Below are 13,629 nucleotides of genomic sequence, written 5' to 3'. Positions count from 1 at the left end.
AACGGATGCAAATGCTCCCCTGAGAGGTTTGGCGGTCGAAACAGAAGGCTTTTTACCACAGGACAAGAAATCAGCCCTAAACAACGTCACTGGTAGAAAAAGATTTTTTTGAAAAAATCCCTAAGCCCCGGGGTCACAATGTCAGCAAAAATCTGACTTTCGGCCATTCACTCAAAAATGTTGCCAAACGGTTGCAAAGGTTCCCGTGAGAGGTTTGGCGGTCGAAACAGAAGGCTTTTTATCACAGGACAAGAAATCAGCCCTAAACAACTTCACCAGCAGAAAAAGATTTTTTTGAAAAAATCCCTAAGCCCCGGGGTCACAATTTCATCAAAATTTTGACTTTCGGCCATTCACTCAAAAATGTTGCCAAACGGATGCAAATGCTCCCCTGAGAGGTTTGGCGGTCGAAACAGAAGGCTTTTTACCACAGGACAAGAAATCAGCCCTAAACAACGTCACTGGTAGAAAAAGATTTTTTTGAAAAAATCCCTAAGCCCCGGGGTCACAATTTCAGCAAAAATCTGACTTTCGGCAATTTGCTCAAAAATGGTCCCAAACGGTTGCAAATGTTCCCCTGAGAGGTTTGGCGGTCGAAACCGAAGGCTTTTTATCACAGGACAAGAAATCAGCCCTCAACAACGTCACCGGCAGAAAAAGATTTTTTTGAAAAAATCCCTAAGCCCCGGGGTCACAATTTCAGCAAAAATCTGACTTTCGGCAATTTGCTCAAAAATGCTGCCAAACGGTTGCAAATGCTCCCCTGAGAGGTTTGGCGGTCGAAACAGAAGGCTTTTTATCACAGGACAAGAAATCAGCCCTAAACAACGTCACTGGCAGACAAAGGTTTTTTTGAAAAAATCCCTAAGCCCCGGGGTCACAATGTCAGCAAAAATCTGACTTTCGGCCATTCACTCAAAAATGTTGCCAAATGGTTGCAAATGCTCCCCTGAGAGGTTTGGCGTTCGAAACAGAAGGCTTTTTACCACAGGACAAGAAATCAGCCCTAAACAAATTCACCGGCAGAAAAAGATTTTTTTGAAAAAATCCCTAAGCCCCGGGGTCACAATGTCAGCAAAAATCTGACTTTCGGCCATTCACTCAAAAATGTTGCCAAACGGTTGCAAAGGTTCCCGTGAGAGGTTTGGCGGTCGAAACAGAAGGCTTTTTATCACAGGACAAGAAATCAGCCCTAAACAACTTCACCAGCAGAAAAAGATTTTTTTGAAAAAATCCCTAAGCCCCGGGGTCACAATTTCATCAAAATTTTGACTTTCGGCCATTCACTCAAAAATGTTGCCAAACGGATGCAAATGCTCCCCTGAGAGGTTTGGCGGTCGAAACAGAAGGCTTTTTACCACAGGACAAGAAATCAGCCCTAAACAACGTCACTGGTAGAAAAAGATTTTTTTGAAAAAATCCCTAAGCCCCGGGGTCACAATTTCAGCAAAAATCTGACTTTCGGCAATTTGCTCAAAAATGGTCCCAAACGGTTGCAAATGTTCCCCTGAGAGGTTTGGCGGTCGAAACCGAAGGCTTTTTATCACAGGACAAGAAATCAGCCCTCAACAACGTCACCGGCAGAAAAAGATTTTTTTGAAAAAATCCCTAAGCCCCGGGGTCACAATTTCAGCAAAAATCTGACTTTCGGCAATTTGCTCAAAAATGCTGCCAAACGGTTGCAAATGCTCCCCTGAGAGGTTTGGCGGTCGAAACAGAAGGCTTTTTATCACAGGACAAGAAATCAGCCCTAAACAACGTCACTGGCAGACAAAGGTTTTTTTGAAAAAATCCCTAAGCCCCGGGGTCACAATGTCAGCAAAAATCTGACTTTCGGCCATTCACTCAAAAATGTTGCCAAATGGTTGCAAATGCTCCCCTGAGAGGTTTGGCGTTCGAAACAGAAGGCTTTTTACCACAGGACAAGAAATCAGCCCTAAACAAATTCACCGGCAGAAAAAGATTTTTTTGAAAAAATCCCTAAGCCCCGGGGTCACAATTTCAGCAAAAATCTGACTTTCGGCAATTTGCTCAAAAATGGTGCCAAACGGTTGCAAATGTTCCCCTGAGACGTTTGGCGGTCGAAACAGAAGGCTTTTTATCACAGGACAAGAAATCAGCCCTCAACAACGTCACCGGCAGAAAAAGATTTTTTTGAAAAAATCCCTAAGCCCCGGGGTCACAATTTCATCAAAATGTTGACTTTCGGCCATTCACTCAAAAATGTTGCCAAACGGTTGCAAATGCTCCCCTGAGAGGTTTGGCGGTCGAAACAGAAGGCTTTTTACCACAGGACAAGCAATCAGCCCTAAACAACGTCACTGGCAGACAAAGGTTTTTTTGAAAAAATCCCTAAGCCCCGGGGTCACAATTTCAGCAAAAATCTGACTTTCGGCAATTTACTCAAAAATGGTGCCAAACGGTTGCAAATGTTCCCCTAATAGGTTTGGCGGTCGAAACCGAAGGCTTTTTATCACAGGACAATAAATCAGCCCTAAACAACATCACTGGCAGAAAAATATTTTTTTGAAAAAATCCCTTAGCCCCGGGGTCACAATTTCAGCAAAAATCTGACTTTCGGCAATTCACTCAAAAATGGTGCCAAACGGTTGCAAATGTTCCCGTGAGAGGTTTGGCGGTCGAAACAGAAGGCTTTTTATCACAGGACAAGAAATCAGCCCTCAACAACGTCACTGGCAGAAAAAGATTTTTTTGAAAAAATCCCTAAGCCCCGGGGTCACAATTTCATCAAAATTTTGACTTTCGGCCACTCAGTCAAAAATGTTGCCAAATGGTTGCAAATGCTCCCCTGAGAGGTTTGGCGGTCGAAACAGAAGGCTTTTTACCACAGGACAAGAAATCAGCCCTAAACAAATTCACCGGCAGAAAAAGATTTTTTTGAAAAAATCCCTAAGCCCCGGGGTCACAATTTCAGCAAAAATCTGACTTTCCGCAATTTGCTCAAAAATGGCGCCAAACGGTTGCAAATGTTCCCCTGAGACGTTTGGCGGTCGAAACAGAAGGCTTTTTATCACAGGACAAGAAATCAGCCCTCAACAACGTCACCGGCAGAAAAAGATTTTTTTGAAAAAATCCCTAAGCCCCGGGGTCACAATTTCATCAAAATTTTGACTTTCGGCCATTCACTCAAAAATGTTGCCAAACGGTTGCAAATGCTCCCCTGAGAGGTTTGGCGGTCGAAACAGAAGGCTTTTTACCACAGGACAAGCAATCAGCCCTAAACAACGTCACTAGCAGACAAAGGTTTTTTTGAAAAAATCCCTAAGCCCCGGGGTCACAATGTCAGCAAAAATCTGACTTTCGGCCATTCACTCAAAAATGTTGCCAAACGGTTGCAAAGGTTCCCGTGAGAGGTTTGGCGGTCGAAACAGAAGGCTTTTTATCACAGGACAAGAAATCAGCCCTAAACAACTTCACCAGCAGAAAAAGATTTTTTTGAAAAAATCCCTAAGCCCCGGGGTCACAATTTCATCAAAATTTTGACTTTCGGCCATTCACTCAAAAATGTTGCCAAACGGATGCAAATGCTCCCCTGAGAGGTTTGGCGGTCGAAACAGAAGGCTTTTTACCACAGGACAAGAAATCAGCCCTAAACAACGTCACTGGTAGAAAAAGATTTTTTTGAAAAAACCCCTAAGCCCCGGGGTCACAATTTCAGCAAAAATCTGACTTTCGGCAATTTGCTCAAAAATGGTCCCAAACGGTTGCAAATGTTCCCCTGAGAGGTTTGGCGGTCGAAACCGAAGGCTTTTTATCACAGGACAAGAAATCAGCCCTCAACAACGTCACCGGCAGAAAAAGATTTTTTTGAAAAAATCCCTAAGCCCCGGGGTCACAATTTCAGCAAAAATCTGACTTTCGGCAATTTGCTCAAAAATGCTGCCAAACGGTTGCAAATGCTCCCCTGAGAGGTTTGGCGGTCGAAACAGAAGGCTTTTTATCACAGGACAAGAAATCAGCCCTAAACAACGTCACTGGCAGACAAAGGTTTTTTTGAAAAAATCCCTAAGCCCCGGGGTCACAATTTCAGCAAAAATCTGACTTTCGGCCATTCACTCAAAAATGTTGCCAAATGGTTGCAAATGCTCCCCTGAGAGGTTTGGCGTTCGAAACAGAAGGCTTTTTACCACAGGACAAGAAATCAGCCCTAAACAAATTCACCGGCAGAAAAAGATTTTTTTGAAAAAATCCCTAAGCCCCGGGGTCACAATTTCAGCAAAAATCTGACTTTCGGCAATTTGCTCAAAAATGGTGCCAAACGGTTGCAAATGTTCCCCTGAGACGTTTGGCGGTCGAAACAGAAGGCTTTTTATCACAGGACAAGAAATCAGCCCTCAACAACGTCACCGGCAGAAAAAGATTTTTTTGAAAAAATCCCTAAGCCCCGGGGTCACAATTTCATCAAAATGTTGACTTTCGGCCATTCACTCAAAAATGTTGCCAAACGGTTGCAAATGCTCCCCTGAGAGGTTTGGCGGTCGAAACAGAAGGCTTTTTACCACAGGACAAGCAATCAGCCCTAAACAACGTCACTGGCAGACAAAGGTTTTTTTGAAAAAATCCCTAAGCCCCGGGGTCACAATTTCAGCAAAAATCTGACTTTCGGCAATTTACTCAAAAATGGTCCCAAACGGTTGCAAATGTTCCCCTGAGAGGTTTGGCGGTCGAAACCGAAGGCTTTTTATCACAGGACAAGAAATCAGCCCTCAACAACGTCACCGGCAGAAAAAGATTTTTTTGAAAAAATCCCTAAGCCCCGGGGTCACAATTTCAGCAAAAATCTGACTTTCGGCAATTTGCTCAAAAATGGTGCCAAACGGTTGCAAATGCTCCCCTGAGAGGTTTGGCGGTCGAAACAGAAGGCTTTTTATCACAGGACAAGAAATCAGCCCTCAACAACGTCACCGGCAGAAAAAGATTTTTTTGAAAAAATCCCTATGCCCCGGGGTCACAATTTCAGCAAAAATCTGACTTTCGGCAATTTACTCAAAAATGGTGCCAAACGGTTGCAAATGCTCCCCTGAGAGGTTTGGCGGTCGAAACAGAAGTCTTTTTATCACAGGACAAGAAATCAGCCCTCAACAACGTCACCGGCAGAAAAAGATTTTTTTGAAACAATCCCTAAGCCCCGGGGTCACAATGTCAGCAAAAATCTGACTTTCGGCCATTCACTCAAAAATGTTGCCAAACGGTTGCAAATGCTCCCCTGAGAGGTTTGGCGGTCGAAACAGAAGGCTTTTTATCACAGGACAAGAAATCAGCCCTAAACAACTTCACCGGCAGAAAAAGATTTTTTTGAAAAAATCCCTAAGCCCCGGGGTCACAATTTCAGCAAAAATCTGACTTTAGGAAATTTGCTCAAAAATGGTGCCAAACGGTTGCAAATGTTCCCGTGAGAGGTTTGGCGGTCGAAACAGAAGGCTTTTTATCACAGGACAATAAATCAGCCCTCAACAACGTCACCGGCAGAAAAAGATTTTTTTGAAAAAATCCCTAAGCCCCGGGGTCACAATTTCATCAAAATTTTGACTTTCGGCCATTCACTAAAAAATGTTGCCAAACGGTTGCAAATGCTCCCCTGAGAGGTTTGGCGGTCGAAACAGAAGGCTTTTTACCACAGGACAAGCAATCAGCCCTAAACAACGTCACTGGCAGACAAAGGTTTTTTTGAAAAAATCCCTCAGCCCCGGGGTCACAATTTCAGCAAAAATCTGATTTTCGGCAATTTACTCAAAAACGGTGCCAAACGGTTGCAAATGTTCCCCTAATAGGTTTGGCGGTCGAAACCGAAGGCTTTTTATCACAGGACAATAAATCAGCCCTAAACAACATCACTGGCAGAGAAATATTTTTTTGAAAAAATCCCTAAGCCCCGGGGTCACAATTTCAACAAAAATCTGACTTTCGGCAATTCACTCAAAAATGGTGCCAAACGGTTGCAAATGTTCCCGTGAGAGGTTTGGCGGTCGAAACAGAAGGCTTTTTATCACAGGACAAGAAATCAGCCCTCAACAACGTCACTGGCAGAAAAAGATTTTTTTGAAAAAATCCCTAAGCCCCGGGGTCACAATTTCATCAAAATTTTGACTTTCGGCCATTCACTCAAAAATGTTGCCAAATGGTTGCAAATGCTCCCCTGAGAGGTTTGGCGGTCGAAACAGAAGGCTTTTTATCACAGGACAAGAAATCAGCCCTAAACAACTTCACCGGCAGAAAAAGATTTTTTTGAAAAAATCCCTAAGCCCCGGGGTCACAATTTCAGCAAAAATCTGACTTTCGGCAATTTACTCAAAAATGGTGCCAAACGGTTGCAAATGCTCCCCTGAGAGGTTTGGCGGTCGAAACAGAAGGCTTTTTATCAAAGGACAAGAAATCAGCCCTCAACAACGTCACCGGCAGAAAAAGATTTTTTTGAAAAAATCCCTAAGCCCCGGGGTCACAATTTCAGCAAAATTTTGACTTTCGGCCATTCACTCAAAAATGTTGCCAAACGGTTGCAAATGCTCCCCTGAGAGGTTTGGCGGTCGAAACAGAATGCTTTTTACCACAGGAGAAGCAATCAGCCCTAAACAACATCACTGGCAGAAAAAGATTTTTTTGAAAAAATCCCTAAGCCCCGGGGTCACAATTTCAGCAAAAATCTGAATTTCGGCCATTCACTCAAAAATGTTGCCAAATGGTTGCAAATGTTCCCCTGAGAGGTTTGGCGGTCGAAACAGAAGGCTTTTTATCACAGGACAAGAAATCAGCCCTAAACAACGTCACTGGCAGACAAAGGTTTTTTTGAAAAAATCCCTAAGCCCCGGGGTCACAATTTCAGCAAAAATATGACTTTCGGCAATTTACTCAAAAATGGTGCCAAACGGTTGCAAATGTTCCCCTAATAGGTTTGGCGGTCGAAACCGAAGGCTTTTTATCACAGGACAAGAAATCAGCCCTCAACAACGTCACCGGCAGAAAAAGATTTTTTTGAAAAAATCCCTAAGCCCAGGGGTCACAATTTCATCAAAATTTTGACTTTCGGCAATTCACTCAAAAATGTTGCCAAACGGATGCAAATGCTCCCCTGAGAGGTTTGGCGGTCGAAACAGAAGGCTTTTTACCACAGGACAAGAAATCAGCCTTAAACAACGTCACTGCCAGAAAAAGATTTTTTTGAAAAAATCCCTAAGCCCCGGGGTTACAATTTCAGCAAAAATCTGACTTTCGGCAATTTGCTCAAAAATGGTGCCAAACGGTTGCAAATGTTCCCGTGAGAGGTTTGGCGGTCGAAACAGAAGGCTTTTTATCACAGGACAATAAATCAGCCCTCAACAACATCACTGGCAGAAAAATATTTTTTTGAAAAAATCCCTAAGCCCCGGGGTCACAATTTCATCAAAATTTTGACTTTCGGCCACTCAGTCAAAAATGTTGCCAAATGGTTGCAAATGCTCCCCTGAGAGGTTTGGCGGTCGAAACAGAAGGCTTTTTACCACAGGACAAGAAATCAGCCCTAAACAAATTCACCGGCAGAAAAAGATTTTTTTGAAAAAATCCCTATGCCCCGGGGTCACAATGTCAGCAAAAATCTGACTTTCGGCAATTCGCTCAAAAATGGTGCCAAACGGTTGCAAATGTTCCCCTGAGAGGTTTGGCGGTTGAAACAGAAGGCTTTTTATCACAGGACAAGAAATCAGCCCTCAACAACGTCACCGGCAGAAAAAGATTTTTTTGAAAAAATCCCTAAGCCCCGGGGTCACAATGTCAGCAAAAATCTGACTTTCGGCAATTTACTCAAAAATGGTGCCAAACGGTTGCAAATGCTCCCCTGAGAGGTTTGGCGGTCGAAACAGAAGGCTTTTTATCAAAGGACAAGAAATCAGCCCTCAACAACGTCACCGGCAGAAAAAGATTTTTTTGAAAAAATCCCTAAGCCCCGGGGTCACAATTTCATCAAAATTTTGACTTTCGGCCATTCACTCAAAAATGTTGCCAAACGGTTGCAAATGTTCCCCTGAGAGGTTTGGCGGTCGAAACAGAAGGCTTTTTACCACAGGACAAGCAATCAGCCCTAAACAACATCACTGGCAGAAAAAGATTTTTTTGAAAAAATCCCTAAGCCCCGGGGTCACAATTTCAGCAAAAATCTGACTTTCGGCCATTCACTCAAAAATGTTGCCAAATGGTTGCAAATGCTCCCCTGAGAGGTTTGGCGGTCGAAACAGAAGGCTTTTTATCACAGGACAAGAAATCAGCCCTAAACAACGTCACTGGCAGACAAAGGTTTTTTTGAAAAAATCCCTAAGCCCCGGGGTCACAATTTCAGCAAAAATCTGACTTTCGGCAATTTACTCAAAAATGGTGCCAAACGGTTGCAAATGTTCCCCTGAGACGTTTGGCGGTCGAAACCGAAGGCTTTTTATCACAGGACAAGAAATCAGCCCTCAACAACGTCACCGGCAGAAAAAGATTTTTTTGAAAAAATCCCTAAGCCCCGGGGTCACAATTTCATCAAAATTTTGACTTTCGGCCACTCAGTCAAAAATGTTGCCAAATGGTTGCAAATGCTCCCCTGAGAGGTTTGGCGGTCGAAACAGAAGGCTTTTTACCACAGGACAAGAAATCAGCCCTAAACAAATTCACCGGCAGAAAAAGATTTTTTTGAAAAAATCCCTAAGCCCCGGGGTCACAATTTCAGCAAAAATCTGACTTTCGGCAATTTACTCAAAAATGTTGCCAAACGGATGCAAATGCTCCCCTGAGAGGTTTGGCGGTCGAAACAGAAGGCTTTTTACCACAGGACAAGAAATCAGGCCTAAACAACATCACTGGCAGAAAAAGATTTTTTTGAAAAAATCCCTAAGCCCCCGGGTCACAATTTCATCAAAATTTTGACTTTCGGCCACTCAGTCAAAAATGTTGCCAAATGGTTGCAAATGCTCCCCTGAGAGGTTTGGCGGTCGAAACAGAAGGCTTTTTACCACAGGACAAGAAATCAGCCCTAAACAAATTCACCGGCAGAAAAAGATTTTTTTGAAAAAATCCCTAAGCCCCGGGGTCACAATTTCAGCAAAAATCTGACTTTCGGCAATTTGCTCAAAAATGGCGCCAAACGGTTGCAAATGTTCCCCTGAGACGTTTGGCGGTCGAAACAGAAGGCTTTTTATCACAGGACAAGAAATCAGCCCTCAACAACGTCACCGGCAGAAAAAGATTTTTTTGAAAAAATCCCTAAGCCCCGGGGTCACAATTTCATCAAAATTTTGACTTTCGGCCATTCACTCAAAAATGTTGCCAAACGGATGCAAATGGTCCCGTGAGAGGTTTGGCGGTCGAAACAGAAGTCTTTTTATCACAGGACAAGAAATCAGCCCTCAACAACGTCACCGGCAAAAAAGATTTTTTTGAAAAAATCCCTAAGCCCCGGGGTCACAATGTCAGCAAAAATCTGACTTTCGGCCATTCACTCAAAAATGTTGCCAAATGGTTGCAAATGCTCCCCTGAGAGGTTTGGCGGTCGAAACAGAAGGCTTTTTACCACAGGACAAGAAATCAGCCCTAAACAAATTCACCGGCAGAAAAAGATTTTTTTGAAAAAATCCCTAAGCCCCGGGGTCACAATTTCAGCAAAAATCTGACTTTCGGCAATTTGCTCAAAAATGGCGCCAAACGGTTGCAAATGTTCCCCTGAGACGTTTGGCGGTCGAAACAGAAGGCTTTTTATCACAGGACAAGAAATCAGCCCTCAACAATGTCACCGGCAGAAAAAGATTTTTTTGAAAAAATCCCTAAGCCCCGGGGTCACAATTTCATCAAAATTTTGACTTTCGGCCATTCACTCAAAAATGTTGCCAAACGGATGCAAATGCTCCCGTGAGAGGTTTGGCGGTCGAAACAGAAGTCTTTTTATCACAGGACAAGAAATCAGCCCTCAACAACGTCACCGGCAAAAAAGATTTTTTTGAAAAAATCCCTAAGCCCCGGGGTCACAATGTCAGCAAAAATCTGACTTTCGGCCATTCACTCAAAAATGTTGCCAAACGGTTGCAAATGCTCCCCTGAGAGGTTTGGCGGTCGAAACAGAAGGCTTTTTATCACAGGACTAGAAATCAGCCCTAAACAACTTCACCGGCAGAAAAAGATTTTTTTGTAAAAATCCCTAAGCCCCGGGGTCACAATTTCAGCAACAATCTGACTTTCGGCAATTTACTCAAAAATGTTGCCAAACGGTTGCAAATGCTCCCCTGAGAGGTTTGGCGGTCGAAACAGAAGGCTTTTTATCACAGGACAAGCAATCAGCCCTAAACAACGTCACTGGCAGACAAAGGTTTTTTTGAAAAAATCCCTAAGCCCCGGGGTCACAATGTCAGCAAAAATCTGACTTTCGGCCATTCACTAAAAATGTTGCCAAACGGTTGCAAATGTTCCCCTGAGAGGTTTGGCGGTCGAAACAGAAGGCTTTTTACCACAGGACAAGAAATCAGCCCTAAACAAATTCACCGGCAGAAAAAGATTTTTTTGAAAAAATCCCTAAGCCCCGGGGTCACAATTTCAGCAAAAATCTGACTTTCGGCCATTCACTCAAAAATGTTGCCAAACGGATGCAAATGCTCCCCTGAGAGGTTTGGCGGTCGAAACAGAAGGCTTTTTACCACAGGACAAGCAATCAGCCCTCAACAACGTCACTGGCAGACAAAGGTTTTTTTGAAAAAATCCCTAAGCCCCGGGGTCACAATGTCAGCAAAAATCTGACTTTCGGCCATTCACTCAAAAATGTTGCCAAACGGTTGCAAATGTTCCCCTGAGAGGTTTGGCGATCGAAACAGAAGGCTTTTTACCACAGGACAAGAAATCAGCCCTAAACAAATTCACCGGCAGAAAAAGATTTTTTTGAAAAAATCCCTAAGCCCCGGGGTCACAATTTCAGCAAAAATCTGACTTTCGGCCATTCACTCAAAAATGTTGCCAAACGGATGCAAATGCTCCCCTGAGAGGTTTGGCGGTCGAAACAGAAGTTTTTTTATCACAGGACAAGAAATCAGCCCTCAACAACGTCACCGGCAGAAAAAGATTTTTTTGAAAAATTCCCTAAGCCCCGGGGTCACAATGTCAGCAAAATTTTGACTTTCTGCCACTCACTCAAAAATGTTGCCAAATGGTTGCAAATGCTCCCCTGAGAGGTTTGGCGGTCGAAACAGAAGGCTTTTTATCACAGGACAAGAAATCAGCCCTCAACAACGTCACCCGCAGAAAAAGATTTTTTTGAAAAAATCCCTAAGCCCCGGGGTCACAATTTCATCAAAATTTTGACTTTCGGCCATTCACTCAAAAATGTTGCCAAACGGTTGCAAATGCTCCCCTGAGAGGTTTGGCGGTCGAAAGAGAAGGCTTTTTACCACAGGACAAGCAATCAGCCCTAAACAACGTCACTGGCAGACAAAGGTTTTTTTGAAAAAATCCCTAAGCCCCGGGTTTACAATTTCAGCAAAAATCTGACTTTCGGCAATTTACTCAAAAATGGTGCCAAACGGTTGCAAATGTTCCCCTAATAGGTTTGGCGGTCGAAACCGAAGGCTTTTTATCACAGGACAATAAATCAGCCCTAAACAACATCACTGGCAGAAAAATATTTTTTTGAAAAAATGCCTTAGCCCCGGGGTCACAATTTCAGAAAAAATCTGACTTTCGGCAATTCACTCAAAAATGTTGCCAAACGGATGCAAATGCTCCCCTGAGAGGTTTGGCGGTCGAAACAGAAGGCTTTTTACCACAGGACAAGAAATCAGCCCTAAACAACGTCACTGGCAGAAAAAGATTTTTTTGAAAAAATCCCTAAGCACCAGGGTCACAATTTCAGCAAAAATCTGACTTTCGGCAATTTGCTCAAAAATGGTCCCAAACGGTTGCAAATGTTCCCCTGAGAGGTTTGGCGGTTGAAACCGAAGGCTTTTTATCACAGGACAAGAAATCAGCCCTCAACAACGTCACCGGCAGACAAAGATTTTTTTGAAAAAATCCCTAAGCCCCGGGGTCACAATGTCAGCAAAAATCTGACTTTCGGCCATTCACTCAAAAATGTTGCCAAATGGTTGCAAATGCTCCCCTGAGAGGTTTGGCGGACGAAACAGAAGGCTTTTTATCACAGGACAAGAAATCAGCCCTCAACAACGTCACCGGCAGAAAAAGATTTTTTTGAAAAAATCCCTAAGCCCCGGGGTCACAATTTCATCAAAATTTTGACTTTCGGCCATTCACTCAAAAATGTTGCCAAACGGTTGCAAATGCTCCCCTGAGAGGTTTGGCGGTCGAAAGAGAAGGCTTTTTACCACAGGACAAGCAATCAGCCCTAAACAACGTCACTGGCAGACAAAGGTTTTTTTGAACAAATCCCTAAGCCCCGGGGTTACAATTTCAGCAAAAATCTGACTTTCGGCAATTTACTCAAAAATGGTGCCAAACGGTTGCAAATGTTCCCCTAATAGGTTTGGCGGTCGAAACCGAAGGCTTTTTATCACAGGACAATAAATCAGCCCTAAACAACATCACTGGCAGAAAAATATTTTTTTGAAAAAATGCCTTAGCCCCGGGGTCACAATTTCAGAAAAAATCTGACTTTCGGCAATTCACTCAAAAATGTTGCCAAACGGATGCAAATGCTCCCCTGAGAGGTTTGGCGGTCGAAACAGAAGGCTTTTTACCACAGGACAAGAAATCAGCCCTAAACAACGTCACTGGCAGAAAAAGATTTTTTTGAAAAAATCCCTAAGCACCAGGGTCACAATTTCAGCAAAAATCTGACTTTCGGCAATTTGCTCAAAAATGGTCCCAAACGGTTGCAAATGTTCCCCTGAGAGGTTTGGCGGTTGAAACCGAAGGCTTTTTATCACAGGACAAGAAATCAGCCCTCAACAACGTCACTGGCAGAAAAAGATTTTTTTGAAAAAATCCCTAAGCCCCGGGGTCACAATGTCAGCAAAAATCTGACTTTCGGCCATTCACTCAAAAATGTTGCCAAATGGTTGCAAATGCTCGCCTGAGAGGTTTGGCGGACGAAACAGAAGGCTTTTTATCACAGGACAAGAAATCAGCCCTCAACAACGTCACCGGCAGAAAAAGATTTTTTTGAAAAAATCCCTAAGCCCCGGGGTCACAATTTCAGCAAAAATCTGACTTTCGGCAATTTACTCAAAAATGGTGCCAAACGGTTGCAAATGCTCCCCTGAGAGGTTTGGCGGTCGAAACAGAAGGCTTTTTATCAAAGGACAAGCAATCAGCCCTAAACAACATCACTGGCAGAAAAAGATTTTTTTGAAAAAATCCCTAAGCCCTGGGGTCACAATTTCAGCAAAAATCTGACTTTCGGCCATTCACTCAAAAATGTTGCCAAATGGTTGAAAATGCTCCCCTGAGAGGTTTGGCGGTCGAAACAGAAGGCTTTTTATCACAGGACAAGAAATCAGCCCTAAACAACTTCACCGGCAGAAAAAGATTTTTTTGAAAAAATCCCTAAGCCCCGGGGTCACAATTTCAGCAACAATCTGACTTTCGGCAATTTACTCAAAAATGGTGCCAAACGGTTGCAAATGCTCCCCTGAGAGGTTTGGCGGTCGAAACCGAAGGCTTTTT

This window comes from Podarcis muralis, chromosome 4 (assembly GCF_964188315.1).
Source record: "Podarcis muralis chromosome 4, rPodMur119.hap1.1, whole genome shotgun sequence".
In the NCBI taxonomy this organism is placed as follows: Eukaryota; Metazoa; Chordata; class Lepidosauria; order Squamata; family Lacertidae; genus Podarcis; species Podarcis muralis.
Note: the sequence above shows the minus strand (reverse complement) of the source record.